The sequence below is a fragment of the Arachis hypogaea genome, chromosome 4, assembly GCF_003086295.3.
Source record: "Arachis hypogaea cultivar Tifrunner chromosome 4, arahy.Tifrunner.gnm2.J5K5, whole genome shotgun sequence".
In the NCBI taxonomy this organism is placed as follows: Eukaryota; Viridiplantae; Streptophyta; class Magnoliopsida; order Fabales; family Fabaceae; genus Arachis; species Arachis hypogaea.
Genome location: NC_092039.1, coordinates 86,898,149 through 86,924,221, shown reverse-complemented (window position 1 = coordinate 86,924,221; position 26,073 = coordinate 86,898,149). Strand labels below are relative to the sequence as shown.

Sequence of the window (26,073 nt, the reverse complement as noted above, 5' to 3'; positions counted from 1 at the left end):
AATTTTTGACCAAGTCAATCCCAAAATTTCGAAATTTTGGAGGGAAATAAGGAAAAGATATTTTTGAAATCAAATTTTGAATGAAAAACACAAAAATGACCCAAAACATGAAAATTTTGGATCAAGACACAAGATGCATGCAAGAATGCTATGAATGTCAAGATGAACACCAAGAACACTTTGAAGATCATGATGAACATCAAGAACATAATTTTGAAAAATTTTTTAATGCAAAGAAAACATGCAAGACACCAAACTTAGAAATCTTTAATGCATGGAAAATATGAATGCAAAAATGCACATGAAAAACAACAAAAGACACAAAACAAGAAATCATCAAGATCAAACAAGAAGACTTGTCAAGAACAACTTGAAGATCATGAAGAACACTATGAATGCATGAGATTTTCGAAAAGAATGCAAGAAAAATTTTAAAAGCATGCAATTGACACCAAACTTAAAAATTGACACAAGACTCAAACAAGAAACACAAAATATTTTGATTTTTATGATTTTCTAATTTTTTTGTATTTTTATTAATTTTTTTGAAAATAAAGTTTGCAAAAACGAAAAATAAAAGAAAAATTTTTGAAAAAGATTTTTGAAAAGAAAATTACCTAATCTGAGCAACAAGATGAACCGTCAGTTGTCCATACTCGAACAATCCCCGGCAACGGCGCCAAAAACTTGGTGGACGAAATTGTGTTTCCTATTTTCTTGTAATTGGATTTTAGAAATTGGCACGAGTGGACACAACTCCGTTCAACTAACCAGCAAGTGTACTGGGTCGTCCAAGTAATAAACCTTACGTGAGTAAGGGTCGAATCCACAGAGATTGTTGGTATGAAGCAAGCTATGGTCACCTTGCAAATCTCAGTTAGGCAGATTAAAAATGGTTTATGGATTTTCGAATAATTAATAATAAAAAGAAGAAATAATAAAAGGGATAGAACACTTATGCAGATTCATTGGTGGGAATTTCAGATAAGCGGATGGAGATGCTGTAGAGCTCTCGGACGCCTGCTCTCCTACTCCTTCTACTCAATCCTTCTTACTCCTTTCCATGGCAAGCTTTGTATAGGGGTTCACCATCAACTGTGGCTACTTTCATTCCTCACGGGGAAATATCCTGTGCGGCTGTCACTCGCACAGCTAACCAGTCTGGAGGCATCACCCATGGCTGATGGCTACATCCCATCCTCGCAGTGAAAACTATGCTAACGCACTCTGTCACAGTACGGCTAATCACCGGTTGGTTCCCGCTCCTACTGGAATAGAATCCCTCTTTTGCGTCTGTCACTAACGCCCAGCAGGTTAAATTTTGAAGCACGTCACGGTCATTCATTACCAGAATCCTACTCGGAACACCACAGACAAGGTTGGACTTTCCGGATTCCCAGGATCCTACTCGGAATACCACAGACAAGGTGAGACTTTCCGGATCCTCATAAATGCCGCCATCTATCTAGCTTATACCACGAAGATTCTGTTGGGGAATCTAAGAAATACACATTCAAGCTCTGTTGCATGTAGAACGTAAGTGGTTGTCAATCACGCGCGTTCATAATTGAGAATGATAATGAGGGTAATCTGGCTCATAACATTCATCCTGTTCTTGGGTACGAATGAATATCTTGGAATAAGAATAAAAGAGATTTCAATAAAAGAAGATAGAATTTCATTAATACTTGAGGTACACCAGAGCTCCACACCCTTAATCTATGGTGTGCAGAAACTCCACCGTTGAAAATACATAAGCCAAGAGTTCAGGCATGGCCGAATGGCCAGCCCTCTCTAACGTGATCAATGATCCCCTAAGATGAAGAATAAAACAAAACTGAGATCAAAGATGTCTAATACAATAGATAAATGTCCTATATATACTAGACTAGCTACTAGGGTTTACATGAGTAAGTAATTGATGCATAAATCCACTTCCGGGGCCCACTTGGTGTATGCCTGGGCTGAGCTTGATCATTCCACGAGCTAAGGCATTTCTTGGCGTCAAACTCCAGGTTATGACGTGTTTTGGGCGTTCAACTCCGGATCATGACGTTTTTCTGGCGTTTAACTCCAGACAGCAGCGTGAACTTGGCGTTCAACGCCAAGTTACGTTGTCAATCTTCGAATAAAGCATGGACTATTATATATTGCTGGAAAGCTCTGGATGTCTACTTTCCAACGCCGTTGAGAGCGCGCCAATTGGAGTTCTGTAGCTCCAGAAAATCCATTTCGAGTGCAGGGAGGTCAGAATCCAACAGCATCAGCAGTCCTTTTGTCAGCCTTTTTCAGAGTTTTGCTCAAATCCCTCAATTTCAGTCAGAATTTACCTGAAATCACAGAAAAACACACAAACTCATAGTAAAGTCCAGAAATGTGAATTTAACATAAAAACTAATGAAAACATCCCTAAAAGTAGCTTAAACTTACTAAAAACTATATAAAAACAATGCCAAAAGCGTATAAATTATCCGCTCATCATTACCCATGGAGATCGGTCGGACGACCTCCCCACACTTGAAGCTTGTACCATCCTCAGTGCGTGCAAAGAAGAGCAAGGTAGACGGGTTAAAGCAACTAATGAGCTTCTTCAAAAGGTTGTATGGATGACTTGTTTGTTGCTCCATTTAGAAACATTCCCTTTTTCCTTCTTTTGGTGGCCAACCTAAAAGGAAAGAAAAAAAAAGAAAATTAAGCCTATAACAAAGATATCAAAGCAAATAGAACATAGGCATGAGCTAATGCCAAATAAAAGTAGGGTTTTCACTACATGTTAACTACGCATGTAACTGAGAGAGCAATATAGGCAAAGGGCATATCAACTAATACTTGATGCAAGCGTAAAGTTAAAGCATAAAGAGCATGTTGAGCATCAAGTTCAAACAAGAGTTGACAAAAACAAGATTAGTGGAAGCATGAGAGCATTTGGTCCAATCCTAACTCATTGATGATGAAGCACAAAAACAAAGGGTAATGAATGAGGACGGACTAAGGCACTAATCTTGTGTGTGGAACAAATATTACAATTAATACAACAAGTCACGAAGCACCAAAACAATGCAAGAAAATCTCAACAATTAAGTATAAGAATTTAACACCATTATTAAAATGAAAAACTTATAAAATAAAATGAAAACAGGCTATAAAAACAAAATTGAAATGCAAAGAACAAAAGTATGCAAATGCAATAGACAAAAGAAAATGGAAGATGAGAAAAAAACTCTTTTTTTTTGTGAGCGGATGCGTCATGCACGTGCACACGTCGATACACAGATTGGCAAAAGGACGCGTACGCGCTAGGTGCGCGCACGCGTGGGTTAGGTTAGGCGCAGGGCACAATGTCAGCCCAGAGTTTGCCTAACTCTCTGGAAAATGTACCAGGGGTGCAGGTAACGCAATCGACACGCGCGCGGCATTTACGCGTGCGTGTGCATTGCGCATTCAGGATCATGGACGTGTACGCGCCAGGTGCGCGCACGCGTGAGTTAGTTTGTGCCTTAGGCATAGTGTTTGCACAGTGCAGGCGTAACTCTCGGGTTTTTGGCTGGGAATGGAATTTTTGCATCCACGCATACGCACCATGCACGCGTGCGCGTGGATGGTCGAAAATGCTTGGGCCACACGTACGCGTGGGTTGGTGCTCTGTTTTTCAAAATTTTTTCCAAGTTCTTGCACCAAACCAAGCCTTCCAAACCTCCAAACAGCTACCAAAACACCATGAAACTTTATTTGACATACCATACTACTAATTAAACTAAACAAAATGTGAAATCAAGCTAATTCCTACCAATAATTACAAAAGAGAAAAATAAAAAGAGTTTACCATGGTGGGTTGTCTCCCACCTAGCACTTTTGTTTATTGTCCTTATGTTGGACTTATGGGAAGCTCCTCATCAAGGTGGCTTGTGCTTGAACGCATCTTGGAACTCCCACCAATGTTTGGTTCTCTATTGTACCCCAAGATTTGTCATAAGTTGCACCAAGTCTTGATGGAGTTCTTCACAAGCTTGGGGCTCCCAAATTTGATTCTCCTTGTGCAATCCGGGATCCCACACTTTGTTTTGACACCCATCTTCAAATTGATCGTCATGATTCTAATTGGGTGGGATGACCTTAGAATTCTCAATGAAGTGCCCAACAATCCTCCTAGACCCATCTAGTTGAGCATTAGTCAAACTTTTGCATCTAATCTTTGAAGAATCAACCATGATGAGCCTTGATTTACAATGCCAACCACGAAACATTTTTCTTTTACGCCTCATTCCACAAAGCATCCTAAGTTGACCATCCGTTTCAAGCAAACCATACTCAAGTGGGATAATAAAACTATTAGAAATGAATTTCACCCACTCAAACGAAAGAGTAGATGACAACCTAGGTGAAGAAGCTTCTACGGATCTTAACAAAGCGTAATCAACACCCGTCCTTCTTTTTCTAAGGACTTCCACCTCTTTATAAGACTATTCAAATGTAATCCTTTGTTCATTAAGTTTATCTAAGCCTTTTCCCTTACTAGAATTATAATTAGGAGGATGAGAGAAATTTACCTCCTTAACACTTTCAAATGCACCGGTGAAGGTTCTTCAAACTCAAAGGATTTTTCACCAAGAAGGTTTGATGCATGATCTTCATCACCAAGGGAACTCAATTCTTGCTCCATTCCTACCAAGTCTTCATTCAAAATTTGTTTTGGAGGTTGTGCACATTCCCCCTCAACATCAAATTCAATCTTCTTGGAGGAATTTTTCATGATTTTAGCTTCCCATGGAGGTTTCGCATCTCCTAAGTCTTCAACCACTTCTTCCTTTTCTTCAATAATCATAGATTTCTCTAATTGTTCTAACACAACATAGCATTCCTCCTTCTCCACCAAAATTTCCAATCTCTCCTTCATGCTATGCTCTTCAATTGATTCTCCATATGTAGCTTTGCGAGTTCTTTAAGTCTTCAAGCATTAGGAGGCTAATCGACTTACCACCTCGTTCAAGGTAGCCATAAATTGTTGCACATCCCTTTTCATCTCATCTTGTCCTTGAAGAAGCACACCAATGGTTTCATTTATTAGAGATTAGAGTGGATAGGAGGGTTCATTGTCTTAGAGAAAGGATTCATGATAGAAAAGTGGTTCTTTTTGGTAAGGGTGTGGAGATGGTGGTTCTTGGGGGTATTGATATTGGAATGGTGGTGGTTCTATGTATGGCTCATATGGTTCAAAAAGTGGTTGGTCTGGTGAATAATATGGATTAGTGTCATATGGAGGTGTTTGGTGAAAAGAGGCTTGTGAGCATGGTTAAGGGCTATGTTGAGGACATGGCTCATAGGCATATGGTGGTGGTTCTTGAAAGTCACAAGGAGATTCACCATAGCCATTGGATTGGTATGCATCATAAAATGGCTCTTTTTCATAGTGTATTGGTGGAGGTTGTTGCCATGAGGATTGATCATATGCATATGGCTCCTCCCACCTTTGGTTGTACCATCCTTGATACATCTCTTCATTGTAATCTCCACTTCCTACAACATAGTTGTAATCACACTCATAGTCAAAGTGAGAACTCATGATGAAAAGAGAAAATAAGAAACAAAATCTAATGGAAAACAAGAGAAACAAAATTCTATAACTAGCAAATAAAGCAAAAAGCAAGATATTCACAATATTCACATATATACAAAAACCAATAACATAACACCATTGCAATTCCCCGGCAACAGCGCCATTTTGATGATCAAATTTTTGACGGTTTGGAATTTCACTAATGAAATCTCGTTGTAAAGTATAGTTTCCAAACCAACAATAATCCTTTCATACAAAAATTTGTTTGTTACAAGTAACAAACCCCTAATAATCCTAATAACCGAAGTATTTAAACCTCGGGTCGTTCTCCTTAGGAATTGCAATAAGGAGTCCTTGTTATTGGTTATGAGTTATGTTTGGGGTTTTGATAAGAGACATGAAAGATAAATGGCAAGGAAGTAAACTAATAGCTAAAAAGGTCTTGGCAATGGTTGGTGGTCAAGGATCTCTATCCCTATCACTAACCACAAGTTGAGAATTGGCAATGATCAATCCCATTAAGTCATCCTTTAACTAGTAGTAAAGGAAAATCAAATGAGCTATATCAATCCTAGTCCATAAGTCCTAACTTTCCACTAATTCAGTTAGTGAGAACTAGAGTCAATGGATCCCAATCATCAATTACTTGGATATTAGTAACTCAAGAGTTCCTAAGTTACCTTTCCAAGCCAAGAACATAAAATTCTACTCTAACATCTTTCCAAGCATTTTATCAAACACTTGGAAGGAATAAGAGGAAAGCATAGTAAAATTGTAAGGAAAGTAACTCTACACTACTCAATTGCAAGGAATTAAATAACAACAAATCAAATGAACAATAAAGGAAATCAAAACATGCACGGCATTAAAAGGAAAATGGAAGAACAAAAGTGCATCAACACAAAAGTAGAGAATTACAAGAATTAAATGCTAAACTAGAGAGAAGAGATGTAGAAGAAGAAGAATTACAAAAGGAAAAGTGAATCAAAGCATGAAATTAACCTAGATCTAAGAATTCCTAATCTAGATCTAAGTTAATCCTAATTCTAGAGAGAAGAGAGAGCTTCTCTCTCCAGAAACTAACTTTCCCTCCCAAAACTAAACAAAAACTAACTAAGTGTCTAAGTATCCCATCCCTCTTTAATCTTTGGGTTAAATAGCATTAGAAATGAGTTGGATTGAACCCAAATTACTTCAGAAATTGCTGGCCACGAGTTGATTTTAAGTGAGTCACATGCAACATTGGCGCGTACGTGTATAGTGCACGTGCGCATCTTTGAACGCGATGCAACTATAGCAAATGTTATAACATTTTGAAGCTCCGGATGTTAGCTTTCCAACGCAACTGGAACCGCCTCATTTGGACCAATGTAGCTCAAGTTATGATCGATTAAGTGCGAAGAGGTTGGGTTTGACAGGATTGCGATTCCTTCATTTCTTCATGAGTTCTCCATTTCTACATGCTTTTTCTTCATTCCCTCAATCCAATCTTTGCCTCTTAAATGACAAATCACTTACCAAACACATCAAGGTATCTAATGGAATCAAGGTGAATTATAGTTAGCTATTTTAAGTCATAAAAAGCATATTTTTACTCTTAAGCACAATTAAAGGAGAATGTACAAAGCCATGCTATTTCATTAGATACATGGGAGAAAAGTAGACAAAACACTCTAAATTTAACACAAGATAAACCCTAAAAATGGGGTTTATCACTTGACCATAAGCCTTTTTTTGTAGTGTGAAAAAGAGATTAAATGCATGGAATAGCCTAGTTTTGAAGGTGGACTATCTTCATATGCATTGTTGTGCCCATATCCTAAATTTGATAGTGAAAGATGGCTTGAAAGAGATTGATGATTTAATTACGAGAATTCACAATGCAGTAAAATATGTCAACTCATCCCTTATGAGAAGTGAAAGCTTCAAAGTGTGCATTGAGCAAGAGAGCATCAATTATAAAGGGCTTGTTTGTTTGATTGTCGAAACTTGGTGGAATTCGACATATTTAATGTTGGAGGCCCATTGATGCTTTGAGCAGCGTTTGATTTGCTTGAGTTACAAGAAATAAATATATTAATGAGTTGAGAAAATCTTATGGTGTGCCTACAGATGATGATTGGACTTATGCGGAGTCAATTTTACTATTCTTAAAAATATTCTATGATGTTACATTGCGCATTTCTGGTAGTTTGTATATCACTAAGAATAAATACATGAAAGAAGTCTTTAGCATCGGAAGAAAAATCAAGTTGTATCGTGAAAATACTAATTTGAGCATAAGATTAATGGTGTCCAAGATGCAAAGGAAATATGATAAGTATTGGGGAACTCTAAATGTTATTAACATGTTGTTGTTAAATGCAATTGTGCTTGATCCATGTCCCAAGTTGGATTTTGTAAATTGGATTTTGGATGAGTCATTTGGTGTTGAAAAGGGACGAGAACTCAAGTCAAAATTGTCTACTTGCTTGATTTCTCTTTATGATCACTACCAAGGCAAAGAAGATGAATCTCAAAGTTATCAAGATGCTAAATCTGAACTTGACAGATATCTGAAAGAAGATTGTGAGCCTAGAAACAAGTCGATAGAGTTGGATATTTTGGGTTAGTGGAAGAGAAATTCAACTCAATTCCCTATTATTTCACTTATGGCTCAAGAAGTTTTAGCCATACCGGTTTCTACAGTTGCTTCTGAGAGTGTGTTTAGTATTGGAGGGAGGATTATTGACCCTTATCGGAGCTCCTTGACACCATATATGGTAGAAGCTCTTGTATGCACTCAAGATTGGGTAATAGATGAGCCTTTTGGACTAATTAAAAGAGATTGAAAAAGCTGAACAAGGTAATATACTTCTTTTTCTTATTGCTTGTTTGTTACTAATTGTTAGTTTTCTATAATTAATGAGATATTTTTTTATGTAGGGAGAAATTCTTCAACAAATGTTGGCACGCTTTTTTCTTTAGAAGATGATTAGAATATTGTAATGGGCCAATTATGTTGGATTTGAGTTAGTTTATTTTTACTTCATTTAAGTTAGTGTCATATTATACCATGTTTTGAATGTTGTCATTGAACAAAAATTAAGACAATGCTTTAGTTTATTAGTACGTGCATATTTTATGATTCTTGCAACTTTTGATTTAGAGAGAGAGAGAGAGAAAGTGTAAGGGGGAGAAAGAGAGAGAAAGAAAGAGAAAAAAGGGGAGAGAGTAAGCAGAAAGGGGGGAGAGAGAGAGAGAGCGATAAAGGGGGAGAGAGAGGGGGAAAGGGGGCAAAGAGAGAGGAAAGGGAAGGGGGAGGGAGAGAAAGGGGGAAGGGGGAAAGGGGAAGGGGGAGAGAGAGGAGGGAGAGAGGGAGAGAGAGGAAGGAGAAAGAAAGAGAGAGAGAGGGGGAGAGAAAGAGGAAGGAGAAAGAGAGAGAGAGGAGAGAGAGAAAGGAAGGAAAGAGAGGGGGAGAGAGAGAGAGAGGAAGGTGATGAGCGGATAATTTATACGCTTTTTGGCATTGTTTTTAGTATGTTTTTAGTATGTTTTAGTTAGTTTTTATTATATTTTTATTAGTTTTTATTTAAAATTCACTTTTCTGGACTTTACTATGAGTTTGTGTATTTTTCTGTGATTTCAGGTATTTTTTGGTTGAAATTGAGGGACCTGAGCAAAAATCTGATTCAGAGGCTGAAAAAGGACTGCAGATGCTGTTGGATTCTGAACTCCTTGCATTCGAAGTTTATTTTCTGGAGCTACAGAAACCTAATTGGCACGCTCTCAATTGCGTTGGAAATTAGACATCCTGGACTTTCCAGCAATATATAATAGTCCATACTTTACCCGCGATTTGATGGCCAAACTGGCGTTCCAAATCAGCTCAAGAATTCCCAGCGTTTAACGCCGGAACTGGCACAGAAGTAGGAGTTAAACGCCCAAACAGGCACAAAAGCTGGCGTTTAACTCCAAGAAAAGTCTCTACACATGGAAACTTCAATGCTCAGCCCAAGCACACACCAAGTGGGCCCGGAAGTGGATTTTTATGTCATTACTCATTTCTATAAACCCTAAGCTACTAGTTCTCTATAAATAAGACCTTTTGCTATTGTATTTTCATCTTGGTTCTTCTGGTTCCCTCTCTGGGGCCGAAGCCAATGATCACCATTATCACTTATGTAATTTCATCGGTGGAGTTTCTACACACCACAGATTAAGGTGTGGAGCTCTGCTGTACCTCGAGCATTAATGCAATTCCTACTATTTTCCATTCAATTCAGCTTATTCTTGTTCTAAGATATTCATTCGCACCCAAGAACATGATGAATGTGATGATTATGTGACGCTCATCATCATTCTCACTTATGAACGCGTGCCTGATAACCACCTCCGTTCTACATGCAAACAAGGCTTGAATGTTTATCTCTTGGATTCCTTAATCAGAATCTTTGTGGTATAAGCTAGAATCCATTGGCGGCCATTCTTGAAAATCCAGAAGGTCTAAACCTTGTCTGTGGTATTCTGAGTAGGATTCAGGGATTGAATGACTGTGACAAGCTTCAAACTCGCGATTGTGGGGCATTAGTGACAGACGCAAAAGAATCACTGGATTCTATTCCGACATGATCGAGAACCGACAGATGAATAGCCGTGCTGTGACAAAGCGCGTTGAACATTTTCACTGAGAGGATGGGACTGTAGCCATTGACAACGGTGATGCCCAACATACAGCTTGCCATGGAAAGGAGTAAGAAGGATTAGATGAAGACAGTAGTAAAGCAGAGAGACGGAAGGGACAAAGCATCTCCATACGCTTATCTGAAATTCTCACCAATGAATTACATAAGTATGTCTATCTTTATTTTATGTTTTATTCATCTTTTAATTATCAATCCTCCATAACCATTTGAATCCGCCTCACTGAGATTTACAAGATGACCATAGCTTGCTTCATACCAACAATCTCTGTGGGATCGACCCTTACTCGCGTAAGGTTTATTACTTGGACGACCCAGTGCACTTGCTGGTTAGTTGTGCGAAGTTGTGATAAAGAGTTGAGATTGCAATTGAGCATACCATGTTGATGGCGCCATTGATGATCACAATTTCGTGCACCAAGTTTTTGGCACCGTTGCCGGGGATTGTTTGAGTTTGGACAACTGATGGTTCATCTTGTTGCTTAGATTAGGTATTTTTCTTCAGAATTTTTAAGAATGAATGCTAGAGTTTCAAGGTGATGTTTTTATCATCACCAATGCTGATTGATTCTCATCAATTTAGCTCTTGAATGTAATGTCTTGCTGAAGCTTGGCTAGCCATGTCTAATTTCTTTAGACCAAAGCTTTAGACTAACATTGCATGATTTCTGGAATTCTTATTAAAAATTTTGAATCTCTTTATCCTCTTTTCCATATAATTTTCGAAAAAGCACAAAAAAATTTATAAAATCTTAAAACCAAAAATATTTTTATGTTTCTTGTTTGAGTCTAGTGTCTAATTTTAAGTTTGGTGTCAATTGCATGTCTTCATTCTTCTAATTTTCAAAATTACATGCATTATGTTCCTCAATGATCTTCAAGTTGTTCTTGATAATTTTCTTGCTCTGATCTTTAAATTCTCTTGTCTTGAGTGTTTTGTTGTTTCTCATATGCATTCTCAATTTGTTAGTGTCAGTAGTATACAAACTTCTAAGTTTGGTGTCTTGCATGCATTGTTTATTCGATCTTAGTGGAATTTTGATTATTCCTCATCATTAAAAATTCAAAATTGTTTTTAATTTGTGTCTTTTCAAGTCAATAATACAGAGAATTGAAGATTCAGAACATACAGCAGAGGAATTACACAGAAAAAGCTGGGTGTTCAAAACGCCCAGTGAAGAAGGAAAATTGGCGTTTAAATGCCAGCCAGGGTACTTGGCTGGGCGTTTAACGCCCAAAAGGGTAGCATTTTGGGCGTTAAACGCCAGAATGTATACCATTCTAGGCGTTTAATGCCAGGATGGCACAAGAGGGAAGATTTTATTTTTAATTTAATTTTTTTTTAAGTTTTCATAATTTTTCAAAATCAAATCTTTTTCAAATCATATATTTTCAATCATATATTTTCAAAATCAATTTCTTTCCATTTTTCAAAAATACTTGCTAACAAATAATGATTTGATTCAAACATTTCAAGTATGCTGCCTTTTCTGTTGAGAAAGGTTTAATGTCTGAATCATATCTTTTAAAATTTCTTGTTAGCTAAGTCATTAATTTTAAAAATCAAATCTTTTTCAACTATTTTTTAATCATATCTTTTCAATCATATCTTCTTAATCACATCTTTTTCAAAATAATTTTCAATCAGATCTTTTTGATTTCTAATTTCAAAATCTTTTACTTTAATTTCAAAAATTCTTTCCCTCTTCTCACATCCTTCTATTTATGGACTAACACTCCTCCTCAATGCACAATTCGAACTCTATCCCTCTTGATAAGTTCGAATTCTTCTACCTCCTCCTTCTATTCTTCTTTTCCTCTAACACCTCAAGGAATCTCTATACTATGACATAAAGGATTCCCATACTTTCTTGTTCTCTTCTCTTTCATATGAGCAGGAGCAAAGACAAAAGCATTCTTGTTAAGGCTGATCGTGAACCTGAAAGGACCTTGAAGCGAAAGCTAAGGGAAGCTAAAGCACAACTCTTTGGAGAGGACCTAACAGAACTCTTCAAACAAGAAGAAGACATGGCAGCCAAAAACAACAACAATGCCAACAATGCAAGGAAGGTGCTGGGTGACTTTACTGCACCTACTCCTGACTTCTATGGGAGAAGCATCTCTATCCCTGCCATTGGAGCAAACAACTTTGAGCTTAAGCCTCAATTAGTTTCTCTAATGCAATAGAATTGCAAGTTCCATGGACTTCCATTGGAAGATCCTCATTAATTTTTAGCTGAATTCTTGCAAATCTGTGACACTGTCAAGACCAATGGGGTTGACCCTGAGGTCTACAGACTTATGCTATTCCCTTTTGCTGTAAGAGACAGAGCTAGGATATGGTTGGACTCACAACCTAAAGAAAGCCTGAACTCTTGGGAAAAGCTAGTCAATGCCTTCTTGGAAAAGTTCTTTCCACCTCAAAATTGAGTAAGCTTAGAGTGGAAGTCCAAACCTTCAGACAGAAGGAAGGTGAATCCCTCTATGAAGCTTGGGAAAGATACAAACAATTGATCAGAAAGTGTCCTTATGACATGCTTTCTAAATGGAGCATCATAGGTATCTTCTATGATGGTCTGTCTGAACTGTCCAAGATGTCATTGGATAGCTCTGTTGGAGGATCTCTTCATCTGAAGAAGACGCCTGCAGAAGCTCAAGAACTCATTGAAATGGTTGCAAATAACTAATTCATGTACACTTCTGAAAGGAATGCTGTGAACAATGGGACGAATTAGAAGAAATGAGTTCTTGAGATTGATACTCTGAATGCCATATTGGCTCAGAACAAAATATTGACTCAGCAAGTCAAAATGATTTCTCAAAGTCTGTTTGGAATGCAAGCTGCACCAAGCAGTACTAAGGACGCTTCATCTGAAGAAGAAGCTTATGATCCTGAGAACCCATCAATGGAAGAGGTGAATTACATGGGAGAACCCTATGGAAACACCTATAATCCTTCATGGAAAAATCATCCAAATCTCTCATGGAAGGATCAATAGAGACCTCAACAAGGTTTCAACAACAATAATGGTGGAAGAAACAGGTTTAGCAATGGCAAGCCTTTTCCATCATCTTCTCAGCAACAGACAGAGAATTCTAAGCAGAGCCACTTTGACTTAGCAACCATGGTCTCTGATCTAATCAAAACCACTCAAAGTTTCATGACTGAAACAAAGTTCTCCATTAGAAACTTGGAGGAACAAGTGGGTCAGCTGAGTAAGGCCATCAACATGGCCGAATTTGGAGAGGAAGAAGAGGCAGTGATCGCCACTGAGGAAGACCTTAATGGACGTCCACTGGCCTCCAATGAGTTCCCTAATGAAGAACCATGGGAATCTGAGGCTCACACTGAGACCATAGAGATTCCATTGGATCTACTTCTGCCTTTCATGAGCTCTAATGAGTATTCTTCCTCTGAAGAGGATGAAGATGTTACTGAAGAGCAAGTTGCTAAGTACCTGGGAGCAATCATGAAGCTAAATGACAAGTTATTTGGTAATGAGACTTGGGAGGATGAACCTCCTTTGCTCACTAAAGAACTGGATGACTTGACTAGGCAGAGATTACCTCAAAAGAGACAGGATCCTGGGAAGTTCTCAATACCTTGTACCATAGGCATCATGACCTTTGAGAAGGCTCTGTGTGACCTAGGGTCAAGTATAAACCTTATGCCTCTCTCTGTAATGGAGAAGCTAGGGATCCTTGAGGTACAAGCTGTAAGAATCTCACTAGAGATGGCATACAATTCAAGAAAATAAGCTTATGGACTTGTAGAGGATGTTCTGGTAAAGATTGAAAACCATTACATCCCTGCTGATTTCATAGTCCTTGAGATTGGGAAGTGCATGGATGAATCCATCATCCTTGACAGACCCTTCCTAGCCACAACAAAGGCTGTGATTGATGTTGACAGAGGAGAATTGATCATTCAAGTGAATGAGGACTCCCTTGTGCTTAAGGCTCAAGGATATCTCCTTGTAACCATGGAGAGGAAGCATGAAGAGCTTCTCTCAATACAGAGTCAAACAGAGCCCCCACAATCAAAGTCTAAGTTTGGTGTTGGGAGGCCACAACCAAATTTTAAGTTTGGTGTTGAACCCCCACATTCAAACTCTAAGTTTGGTGTTGGGAGGTTCCAACATTGCTCTGAGTATCTTTGAGGCTCCATGAGAGCCCACTGTCAAGCTGCTGACATTAAAGAAGCGCTTGTTGGGAGGCAACCCAATGTTATATTTATCTATTTTCCATTGTTATTTTATGTTTTCTATAGGTTGATGATCATGTGAAGTCACAAAAACAATTGAAAAAGCAAAAACAGAATGAAAAACAGAAAGAAAAATAGCACACCCTGGAGGAAAAGCTTTCTGGCGTTTAAACGCCAGTAAGGGCAGCAAATGGGCGTTTAACGCCCAGTCCGGCACCATTCTGGGCGTTTAACGCCAGAACGGGGCACCAGACTGGCGTTTAACGCCAGAAAAGGGCAGCAGCCCAGTGTTTAACGCCAGGTTTGGCAGAAAGGGCATTTTGCATGCCACTTGGTGCAGGGATGAGATATCCTTGACACCTCAGGATCTGTGGACCCCACAAGATCCCCACCTACCCCACCACTCTCTCTCTTCTTCCCCATTCACCAATCACCTCAATACCTCTTCCCCCAAAACCCCTCACCTATTAAATCCCACCATTCTCTTCACCACTCACATCCATTCTTCATAAAACCATATCCCCCCTCTCCACCCCTATATAAACCCATCTTCACCCCCTCATTTTCACACATCATACACACTACTTCCTCCCTTGGCTGAATCACTCCCACTTCTCCATCTCCTCCATTTTCTTCTTCTTCTCCGTCCTTCTTTCTTCTTTTGCTCGAGGACGAGCAAACCTTCTAAGTTTGGTGTGGTAAAAGCGTTGCTTTTTGTTTTTCCATAACCATTTATGGCACCTAAGGCCGGAGAAACCTCTAGAAAGAGGAAACGGAAGGCAAAAGCTTCCACCTCCGAGTCATGGGAGATGGAGAGATTCATCTTAAGGGTGCATCAAGACCACTTCTATGAAGTTGTGGCCAAGAAGAAGGTGATCCCCGAGGTCCCTTTTCAAACTCAAAAAAGGTCAACTTTAATCGAAGGTTGGACCAAGTCCTCATGGATATCTGTGTGGAAGGAGCTCAATGCAAACAGGAGATCCTACTCATAGACATGAGCATAAGGAAATTCCTCATCATGAAATCCCTGAGATGCCTCAAGGGATGCACTTTCCTCCACAAAACTATTGGGAGCAAATTAACACCTACCTAGGAGAATTAAGTTCCAACATGGGACAACTAAGGGTGGAGCACCAAGAACATTCCATCCTCCTCCTTGAAATTAGAGAAGATCAAAGAATCATGAGAGAAGAGCAACAAAGGCAAGGAAGAGACATTGAGGAGCTCAAGCACTCCATAAGATCTTCAAGAGGAAGAACAAGCCGCTATCACTAAGGTGGACCCGTTCTTTAATCTCCTTGTTCTTTATTTTTCTATTTTTTGAATTTTTATGCTTATGTTTATCTATGTTTGTGTCTTATTACATGATCATTAATGCCTTAGTGTCTATGCCTTAAAGTTATGAATGTCCTATGAATCCATCACCTTTCTTAAATGAAAAATGTTTTTATTACAAAAGAACAAGAAGTACATGATTTCGAATTCATCCTTAAAACTAGTTCAATTATTTTGATGTGGTGACAATACTTTTTGTTTTCTAAATGTATGCTTGAACAGTGCATATATCTTTTGAATTTGTTGTTCTTGAATGTTAAAATTATTGGCTCTAGAAAGAATGATAGAAAAGGAGACATGTTACTGAGGATCTGAAAAATCATAAAAATGATTCTTGAAGAAAGAAAAAGCAGTGAATTCATAAAAGAGAGAGAGAGAGAGAGAGAAGAGAAAGAAAAAGCAAGCAGAAAAAGCCAATAGCCCCAAAAGGCAAGGGTAATAAAAAGGATCCAAGGCTTTGAGCATCAGTGGATAAGAGGGCCTACAGGAATAATATCCTGGCCTAAACGGCTAAACCAAGCTATCCCTAACCATGTGCTTGTGGCGTGAAGGTGTCAAGTGAAAACTTGAGACTGAGCGGTTAAAGTCGTGATCCAAAGCAAAAAGAGTGTGCTTAAGAACCCTGGACACCTCTAATTGGGGACTCTAGCAAAGCTGAGTCACAATCTGAAAAGGTTCACCCAGTTATGTGTTTGTGGCATGTATGTATCCGGTGGTAATACTGGAAAACAAAGTGCTTTGGGCCATGGCCAACACTCATAAAGTAGCTATGTTCAAGAATCAACATACTTAACTAGGAGAATCAATAACACTATCCGGATTCTGAGTTCCTATAGAAGCCAATCATTCTGAATTTCAAAGGATAAAGCGAGATGCCAAAACTGTTCAGAGGCAAAAGGCTACAAGTCCCGCTCATCTAATTGGAGCTAAGTTTCATTGATATTTTGGAGTCCATAGTATATTCTCTTCTTTTTATCCTATTTGATTTTCAGTTGCTTGGGGACAAGCAACAATTTAAGTTTGGTGTTGTGATGAGCGGATAATTTATACGCTTTTTGGCATTGATTTTAGTATGTTTTTAGTATGTTTTAGTTATTTTTTATTATATTTTTATTAGTTTTTATTTAAAATTCACTTTTCTGGACTTTACTATGAGTTTGTGTGTTTTTTTATGATTTCAAGTATTTTCTGGCTGAAATTGAGGGACCTGAGCAGAAATCTGATTCAGAGGCTGAAAAAGGACTGCAGATGCTGTTGGATTCTGACCTCCCTGCATTCGAAGTAGATTTTCTGGTGCTACAGAAGCCCAATTGGCGCGCTCTTAATTGTGTTGGAAATTAGACATCCTGGGCTTTCCAGCAATATATAATAGTCCATACTTTGCCCGAGATTTGATGGCCCAAACTGGCGTTCCAAATCAGCTCAAGAATTCCCGGCGTTTAACGCTGGAACTGGCACAGAAGTAGGAGTTAAACGCCCAAACTAGCACAAAAGCTGGCATTTAACTCCAAGAAAAGTCTCTACACATGGAAACTTCAATGCTCAGCCCAAGCAAACACCAAGTGGACCCGGAAGTGGATTTTTATGTCATTTACTCATTTCTGTAAACCCTAAGCTACTAGTTCTCTATAAATAAGACCTTTTGCTATTGTATTTTCATCTTGGTTCTTCTGGTTCCCTCTCTGGGGCCGAAGCCAATGATCACCATTATCACTTATGTATTTTCAACGGTGGAGTTTCTACACACCACAGATTATGGTGTGGAGCTCTGCTGTACCTCGAGTATTAATGCAATTACTACTATTTTCCATTCAATTCAGCTTATTCTTGTTCTAAGATATTCATTCGCACCCAAGAACATGATGAATGTGATGATTATGTGACACTCATCATCATTCTCACTTATGAATGCGTGCCTGACAACCATCTCCGTTCTACATGCAAACAAGGCTTGAATGTTTATCTCTTGGATTCCTTAATCAGAATCTTCGTGGTATAAGCTAGAATCCATTGGCGGCCATTCTTGAGAATTCGGAAGGTCTAAACCTTGTCTGTGGTATTATGAGTAGGATTCAGGGATTGAATGACTGTGACGAGCTTTAAACTCGCGATTGTGGGGAGTTAGTGACAGACACAAAAGAATCACTGGATTCTATTCCGACATGATCGAGAACCGACAGATGAATAGCCGTGCTGTGACAGAGGGCGTTGAATATTTTCACTGAGAGGACGGGACTGTAGCCATTGATAACAGTGATGCCCAACATACAGCTTGCCATAGAAAGGAGTAAGAAGTATTGGATGAAGACAGCAAGAAAGCAGAGAGACGAAAGGGACAAAGCATCTCCATACGCTTATGTGAAATTCTCACCAATGAATTACATAAGTATCTCTATCTTTATTTTATGTTTTATTCATCTTTTAATTATCAATCCTCCATAACCATTTGAATCCGCTTGACTGAGATTTACAAGATGACCATAGCTTGCTTCATACCAACAATCTCCGTGGGATCGACCCTTACTCGCGTAAGGTTTATTACGTGGACGACCCAGTGCACTTTCTGGTTAGTTGTGCGAAGTTGTGATAAAGAGTTGAGATTGCAATTGAGCATACCATGTTGATGGCGCCATTGATGATCACAATTTCGTGCACCAGAAGGGGAGAGAGGGAAAGAAAGGATGTAAAAACTAGTTTTAAAACTTGTTTTAGTTTTATGAACTGGTTTAAACTGGTGCACTGTATTATAAACTGGTTTAAAACCAGTTGCTTATGTGAGAAAACATTTTGGTTCAGTTTTTAAACCATTTAAAATGGTTTAGTGCAGTTTCAGTCCAGTTTATGAAGAAACTGAACCATGCACACCCCTACGTATTTATTATTATGATTCTTTTAGCACCTATAAATACTCTTTTATATTGTATCATTCCAGAGAACTTGAATACACTCAATAATACACAAATCCTTTCTCCTGTTTAGTCTCTTATTTCTAACACCAACATTGCCTCCCTTAAATTAATCTTGTAGAATTAATCATGCCAAGCATCATTTTCAATTTCTAAGATAACTCAGTCTTTAATGATTTTGTAAATATATCTGCTACTTACTCTTTGGTAGGATGATACTTGATCAATACTTCTTTTTCATTCACCAACTTTCTAATTTTGTAAAATTGAATATCAATATGCTTTATTTGTTTATCAATTTTTACAGCCACTTTTTTTTTTCAGCAAACTCCTTGAATGTCTTAAAGGCATCATATGCTTCTGATTTATGCTTCAGAAAATATACCCATGTATATCTACTAAAATCATCAATAAAAGTGATGAAGTACATGCTAACACCATTGCTTGGAAAAAAGATTTGAGTGTATAATTTTAAGTAACCTTCCAACAAGGAATGGATTTCTATACTTTTTTTTTCCAATTGACAAATTTCACAAGCATAATTAGGAATACAAACCCATGATAAACTAGAAATAAGTATTTTTCTTAACAGGTAATAATTCAGGCTAGAAAAATGAAAATTGCCAAACCGTATATGCCACAGCCAGCTAACATGTTAAATTTTCAATGGAAACATTCTATTTAAAGTCATCTTTACTTTAGCAATGAATTTACCTTTATTTATTATCGAACACAGTATATCCACGATGGATTATCATCCTATATCCCTTCTTAGATAATTGTCTCATATTCAGTGAATTGTAATCAAGTTCACGAGCATAGAAAACATTAAAAATATAATTCAAAGAACCGTCCTTACCTTCTAATTGGTACTAGGCCTTTTTCACTCAATAGGGATCATTGTACTATTACTAAACTTCAATAATAATTTAACTTAATCATCTAGTACCATATTACTACAAACATTATCCAAATACCATATATTTTTATCTCCATCACATAAATTATTTGTAAAAAATAAATTTTGAGTAACCAGATTATCATCAGTATTTTGATGTCGATTTTTTCAACGTTTGCTTTATTGTTATTCATCATTTTGAGTCTGCAATATGCTACTTTGTGTCCATACTTTCTGTAACAAAAGGAGTTAATAGGCCTGAAATATGTTCAACCTCTTCCTTGATTAGGTGGTGTAGAATTATTATCTCTTCCTTAGTTGTAATTGCCACAACCTCTTCCTCTAAAACTTTCTCTACTTCTACTTTAATAATTGGAACCATGACTTCATCCTTCTCATACATGGCTTGATTCCGCGACATTATTTAAATTCACTCGACTTTCCAGAGCTTATTCTATTGATTTTTCAGACTTCCCTAATATTCTACTAATGTGACTTTTTATGGTTCCTTGCAATTTTGTAATCATGATGGTATTCATATCATGGGACCTAGTATTGTAGTCACCACATGGTCATACTTCATCGACATGGTGAGAAGAATTTTCTCTCCCACTTTACTATTAGACATATCTTCTTCATAAACTCTCATCTTTTTTACAAGATTTGTAATATGTGTGAAACATTGGTCAATAATTTCTAAGCTAGACATCTTATACCTTTTATATTCTCTTTGCAAAGACTGTAGTTTTGCTTTCGGGGATTTATCTACACCTTTGTATGACACACTACAAGAAAGTCATTGAAAATCGTCAAATTTACTTTTAGAATTACCAAAAAATTCATTGGTAAATTTATTATCATTGGATTTAGCAGCGGACAAATTCAGATGGTAAATACCTCATTAGTTACGAGTTACCAATTTGCCACTAATTACTGTCGGATTTTGTAGTGGATTTTAACCTCTCATAGACAAATTTATGGAGGCTATTACAATCAAAAAATTTTCAATGGTAACGTATGCCATGAAATTCTTTTTTGCACGTTATTTATCGTCTGATTTATTCCCGGTAAAGTCGACAATAGTATATTATTTATAAATATTATTCAAACATTAAATTAATTAATACTGACATATTAAATTGACGATAATCTTAAATTTTAATTTTTTATTTCTTTGAATGGCTATATAGAATACCTGTTATAACCTGATATAGCATCATCAATATATCAAGAATTACTATTGAAATCTAAATTAATAAAAATCAAATAGTATTTTTAATCAAAATAGTCAACTATAATCTGAAATAATAAATGTAGAGAAGTAAAAGTCAAATAGATAAACTACTAATACTATCAAAAAAATCAAAATAAAATCCTAACCACTAAGGGCCCTGATAATCATGCCATCGTCATCCCCTTGTTCCTACTCTGTGGGCAGTCTAGATGGTGGTTGTGTAGAGGATAAGGAGCCCCCGTCAGCAACGGAGCTACCACTAGTATGCATATGGTCATAGTAGACCGTCATCTGGTGCCAACTCCTACCTAAATTCCTACCTCAGAGCCTCTGTCTCTGTATCTCGAGCATTGCTCTCTACCATGTGTGCAAGGAATTCATTATACCACTCCTCATCTAAATGCACTTAGTGACCCTACCATAAAGGCTCTGGGTGAGTCTGTTGACCTGCTCGTGCGAATTGACATTCTCGGGATCTATAGGGCTGGTGGTTGAGATGGATGAAGCCCTCAAGGTGGTGGTGCAAAGGTTATTAGATAAGAACGATACTAGCCCATAGAAAGGATTCTTATATAACTCAGATACGGTTTGGTGCCATACCGCATTAGGATTGACTACGAAAGTAGAGGAGTTATTGCCGTCTTCTCTACTCTACCAAGATTGTTGAGACCGCCCTCCAAGTTCTGCGTATATGATCTTACCACATGATATATATGCAAATGTTATTATGACGACAATTAATTGTAAACAAAAATATGTTATGAAAGAAATTATGACAATTACTCACATAATAATCTGTAGACTACTGACTGGAAAATCTCTCCTTATTCTCCTTCAATGTGTGAGTATACTTGAAGACCTCCATTGTCGTTGCCTCACAGTCCAATGACTTAGACTGCACATATTGAAAGAAAAGGTTAAATCAGGTGATAATTAATTTAAAAATAAAGATAAAATGAACTTAACGAAAGTTGCTGATCCTCTAGTATACTTGTACGATGCTCTATTGACCCTGTTTATGGCTCGGTGATGCTTGAAACCCTTATCATTCTCCTAATAAGCGTAGACAACGTATTTTATGTCTAGTCAAAGCCATTGAATAAGGTGGTCCTACCTCTCATGTACGTTCTCAAGCACATGCTGAAGCTTAGCCATGCAGTGGTTGAATGTTTTCTTAATCATGGCATCGTGAGTCTTCTTCCATATAAATTTATCCTGCACGAGAAAACAATTGGCATTAGTTAATTGAAATTAAATACATAAATGAAACAAAAGATAGAAACTAACTAAAGTTTGAATAAGTAGAAATTTTATTACTTACTTATGAAACCATCGCTCTCTAGTATTAGCAGAAATCTTCTTGTAGCTCGGCCATGGATGGTTGTATATCAGCTTAATGACATTAGTACACTCCTATATACATGCATTTTATCTAGTGCAAACCTATTAAGGTGGAACTTAAGATTAGCAAATACAAATATTATTTAACAATTATTGCAAAATAAGTTACATTTAAAACTAATTAAAATAGTTCCCACACAATCAATTCATCAAATTAAATTATCATCCTAATGACCCGCTGTGTTGAGGGATCTAGCTGGGATCCATGAGAGGGCTCCGACACTGTCTGTCATGGGAGGTGGTGTTGATGTAGTGGAGTGATAAACCCCAATTTTGTAGTTTATCTTATGTTGATTTTAGGGGGATTTTGTCAATACTTTCCGCACTTATCCATATAAATAACATGGATTTGTGTTTCCTTCCTTATTTTGCCTCATGATTGAAAACATCCTTGGTTGACTGATGAGCGGATAATTTGTATACTTTTTGGCATTGTTTTTAGTATGTTTTTGTTATGATCTAGTTAGTTTTTAGTATATTTTTATTAGTTTTTAGTTAAAATTCACTTTTCTGGACTTTACTATGAGTTTGTGTGTTTTTCTGTGATTTCAGGTATTTTCTGGCTGAAAGTGAGGGACCTGAGCAAAAATCTGATTCGGAGACCAAAAAGGACTGCAGATGCTGTTGGATTCTGACCTCCCTGCACTCGAAGTGGATTTTCTGGAGCTACAGAAGCCCAATTAGCGCGCTCTCAACGGCGTTGGAAAGTAGACATCCTGGGCTTTCCAGCAATATATGATAGTCCATACTTTGCCCAAGATTTGATGGCCCAAACCGGCGTTCAAAGTCACCTCAAGAAATCCCAGCGTTAAACGCTGGAACTGGCACCCAAATGGGAGTTAAACGCCCAAACTGGCACTAAAGCTGGCGTTTAACTCCAAGAGGAGTCTCTGAACGAAATTTGCTTCATTGCTCAGCCCAAGCACACACCAAGTGGGCCCGGAAGAGGATTTTTATGTCATTTACTCATTTCTGTACACCTTAGGCTACTAGTTCTTATAAGTAGGACCTTTTACTATTGTATTAGAAGACTTTGGTAGCTATCTTCATTTTGTATGCTATCTTAGATCATTGGGAGGCTGGCCATTCGACCATGCCTAGACCTCATGCTTATGTATTTTCAACGGTGGAGTTTCTACACACCATAGATTAAGGTGTGGAGCTCTGCTGTACCTCGAGTATTAATGCAATTACTATTGTTCTTCCATTCAATTCCGCTTGTTCTGTGTCCAAGATATCACTTGTTCTTCAACTTGATGAATGTGATGATCCGTGACACTTATCATCATTCTCACCCATGAACAAGATGACTGACAACCACCCTTGTTCTACAAGCGATCAAGGCCCTAGTGAATATCTCTTGGATTCCTGATTGCACGATGCATGGTTGATCGCCTGACAACCGAGTGCTCGTCTGACAAACGAGCCAACCATTCCGTGAGATCAGAGTCTTCGTGGTATAGGCGAGAACTGATGGCGGCATTCAAGAGAATCCGGAAGGTCTAACCTTGTCTGTGGTATTCTGAGTAGGATTCAATGACTGAATGACCGTGACGTGCTTCAAACTCCTGAGGGCGGGGCGTTAGTGACAGACGCAAAAGAATCACTGGATTCTATTCCGGCCTGATTGAGAACCGACAGATGAATTCCGCTATGCTGTGACACGGCATATGCAATCGCTTTCACTGAGAGGATGGGAGGTAGCCACTGACAACGGTGAAACCCTTGCTTAAGCTTGCCATGGAAAGGAGTAAGAAGGATTGGATGAAGACAGTAGGAAAGCAGAGAGACGGAAGGGAAGGCATCTTCATGCGCTTATCTGAAGTTCCTACCAATGAATTACATAAGTATCACTATCTTTACCTTTATGTTATTTTCGTTCATCACCATATACATTTGAGTTTGCCTGACTAAGATTTACAAGATGACCATAGCTTGCTTCAATACTAACAATCTCCGTGGGATCGACCCTTACTCGCGTAAGGTTTATTACTTGGACGACCCAGTGCACTTGCTGGTTAGTTGTGCGAAGTTGTGTAATGCCATGGTATTGAGCTACCACGTTTTTGGAGCCATTACCGGGGATTGAGAGTTGTGAAAAAGTATTGTTCACAATTTTGCGCACCAAGTTTTTGGCGCCGTTGCCGGGGATTGTTCTAGTTTTGAGCAAGCTTTTGGTAACATCAGTGCCACGATCCGGCAACAACATCAAGTTTTTGGTGTTATTGCCGGGGATTGTTCAGGCTGGACAACTAACGGTTCATCTTGTTGCTTAGATTAGGTTTTTATTTTTTTCGAAATTCTTGAAGATGAATTCTAGAGTTTCATGATGATTTGCTGAAATCTGGCTGGCTGAGAAGCCATGTCTAATCTCATTGGACCGAGGTTTCAACTTATCACCACAAGAGCTTGTTGATTTCTTATCAATCTTGCTTTTGGAGCAGTGATCTGCTAAGGCTTGGCTGACCTTTGGTCATGTCTAGTGTTTTGGACCGAAGCTTTCTTTGAGAGCTTGGCTGGCTGTGAAGCCATGTCTAATTCCTGGACCGGAGTCTTAGACTAGCATTGCACTGATTCCTGGAATTCTCATTAAGAATTTTGATATCTTTTTCCATTTAATTTTCGAAAAACACAAAAAAATTTTACAAAATCATAAAAACCAAAAATATTGTTGTTTCTTATTGAGACACTAGTCTCATCATAAGTTTGGTGTCAATTGCATGCATTCATATGTCTTAGTGATCTTCAAGATGTTCTTGATGATTTACTTGCTCTGATCTTTGAATTCTATTGACTTGAGTGTTTTGTGTGTCTCATATGCATTTTCATTTTGTTAGTGTCAGTAGTATACAAACTGCTAAGTTTGGTGTCTTGCATGCATTGTTATTTGATTCTTGTTGCATTTTGGTTTGTCCTTATTATTGAAAATCCAAAAATATTTTTAATTTGTGTCTTTTCAAGTCAATAATACAGAGAATTGAAGATTCAGAACATACAGCAGAGGAATTGCACAGAAAAAGCTGGGCGTTCAAAACGCCCAGTGAAGAAGGACAGACTGGCGTTTAAACGCCAGCCAGGGTACCTGGTTGGGCGTTTAACGCCCAAAAGGGTAGCATTTTGGGCGTTAAACGCCGGAATGGATACCATTCTGGGCGTTTAACGCCAGGATGGCTAGAAGGGAAGATTTTGTTTTCAAATCAAATTTTTTTATTAGTTTTCAAAATCTTTTCAAAATCAAATCTTTTTCAAATCAATTTTTCAATCAAATCTTTTTCAAAACCAATTTCTTTCCATTTTTAAAGATACTTACTATCAATTAATGATTTGATTCAACATTTCAAGTATGTTACCTTTTCTGTTGAGAAAGGTTTAATGTTTGAATCATATCTTTTCTTGTTAGTCAAGTTTCTAATTTTCAAACCAAATCTTTTTTAAAATGTTTTTCAAATCATATCTTCTTAATCACATTTTTTTAAATCAATCATATCTTCTTAACCACATCTTTTTCAAAATAGTTTTCAATCAAATCCTTTTGATTTCTAATTTCAAAATCTTTTTCAAAAATCACTTGATTTCTTTTCCATTTTCATTTTCGAAAATTAAGTAATGTTTTTCAAAAATGTTTTCAAAATTTTTCACTTGATTTTCGAAAATTACTTCCCTCCTTCTCACATCCTTCTATTTATGGACTAACACTATCCCTTAATGCAAAATTCGAACTCCATCTTCTTTGATAAGTTCGAATTTTCTACTTCTGTCTTCTACTCTTCTTTTCCTCTGATACTTCAAGGAATCTCTATACTGTGACATAGAGGATTCCACATTTTCTTGTTCTCTTCTCTTTCTTATGAGCAGGAGC

General features: G+C 37.7%; 1 non-coding gene across 1 annotated transcript; it reads right to left on the bottom strand.

Annotated features, from left to right (window-relative positions):
- Positions 1 to 12,668: 12,668 nt before the first annotated feature.
- On the bottom strand, positions 12,669 to 12,776 carry LOC112799116 (small nucleolar RNA R71). Its single transcript, XR_003200693.1, has one exon. It is a non-coding gene; the product is annotated as a small nucleolar RNA R71 (small nucleolar RNA).
- Between the last annotated feature and the right edge of the window lie 13,297 nt (positions 12,777 to 26,073).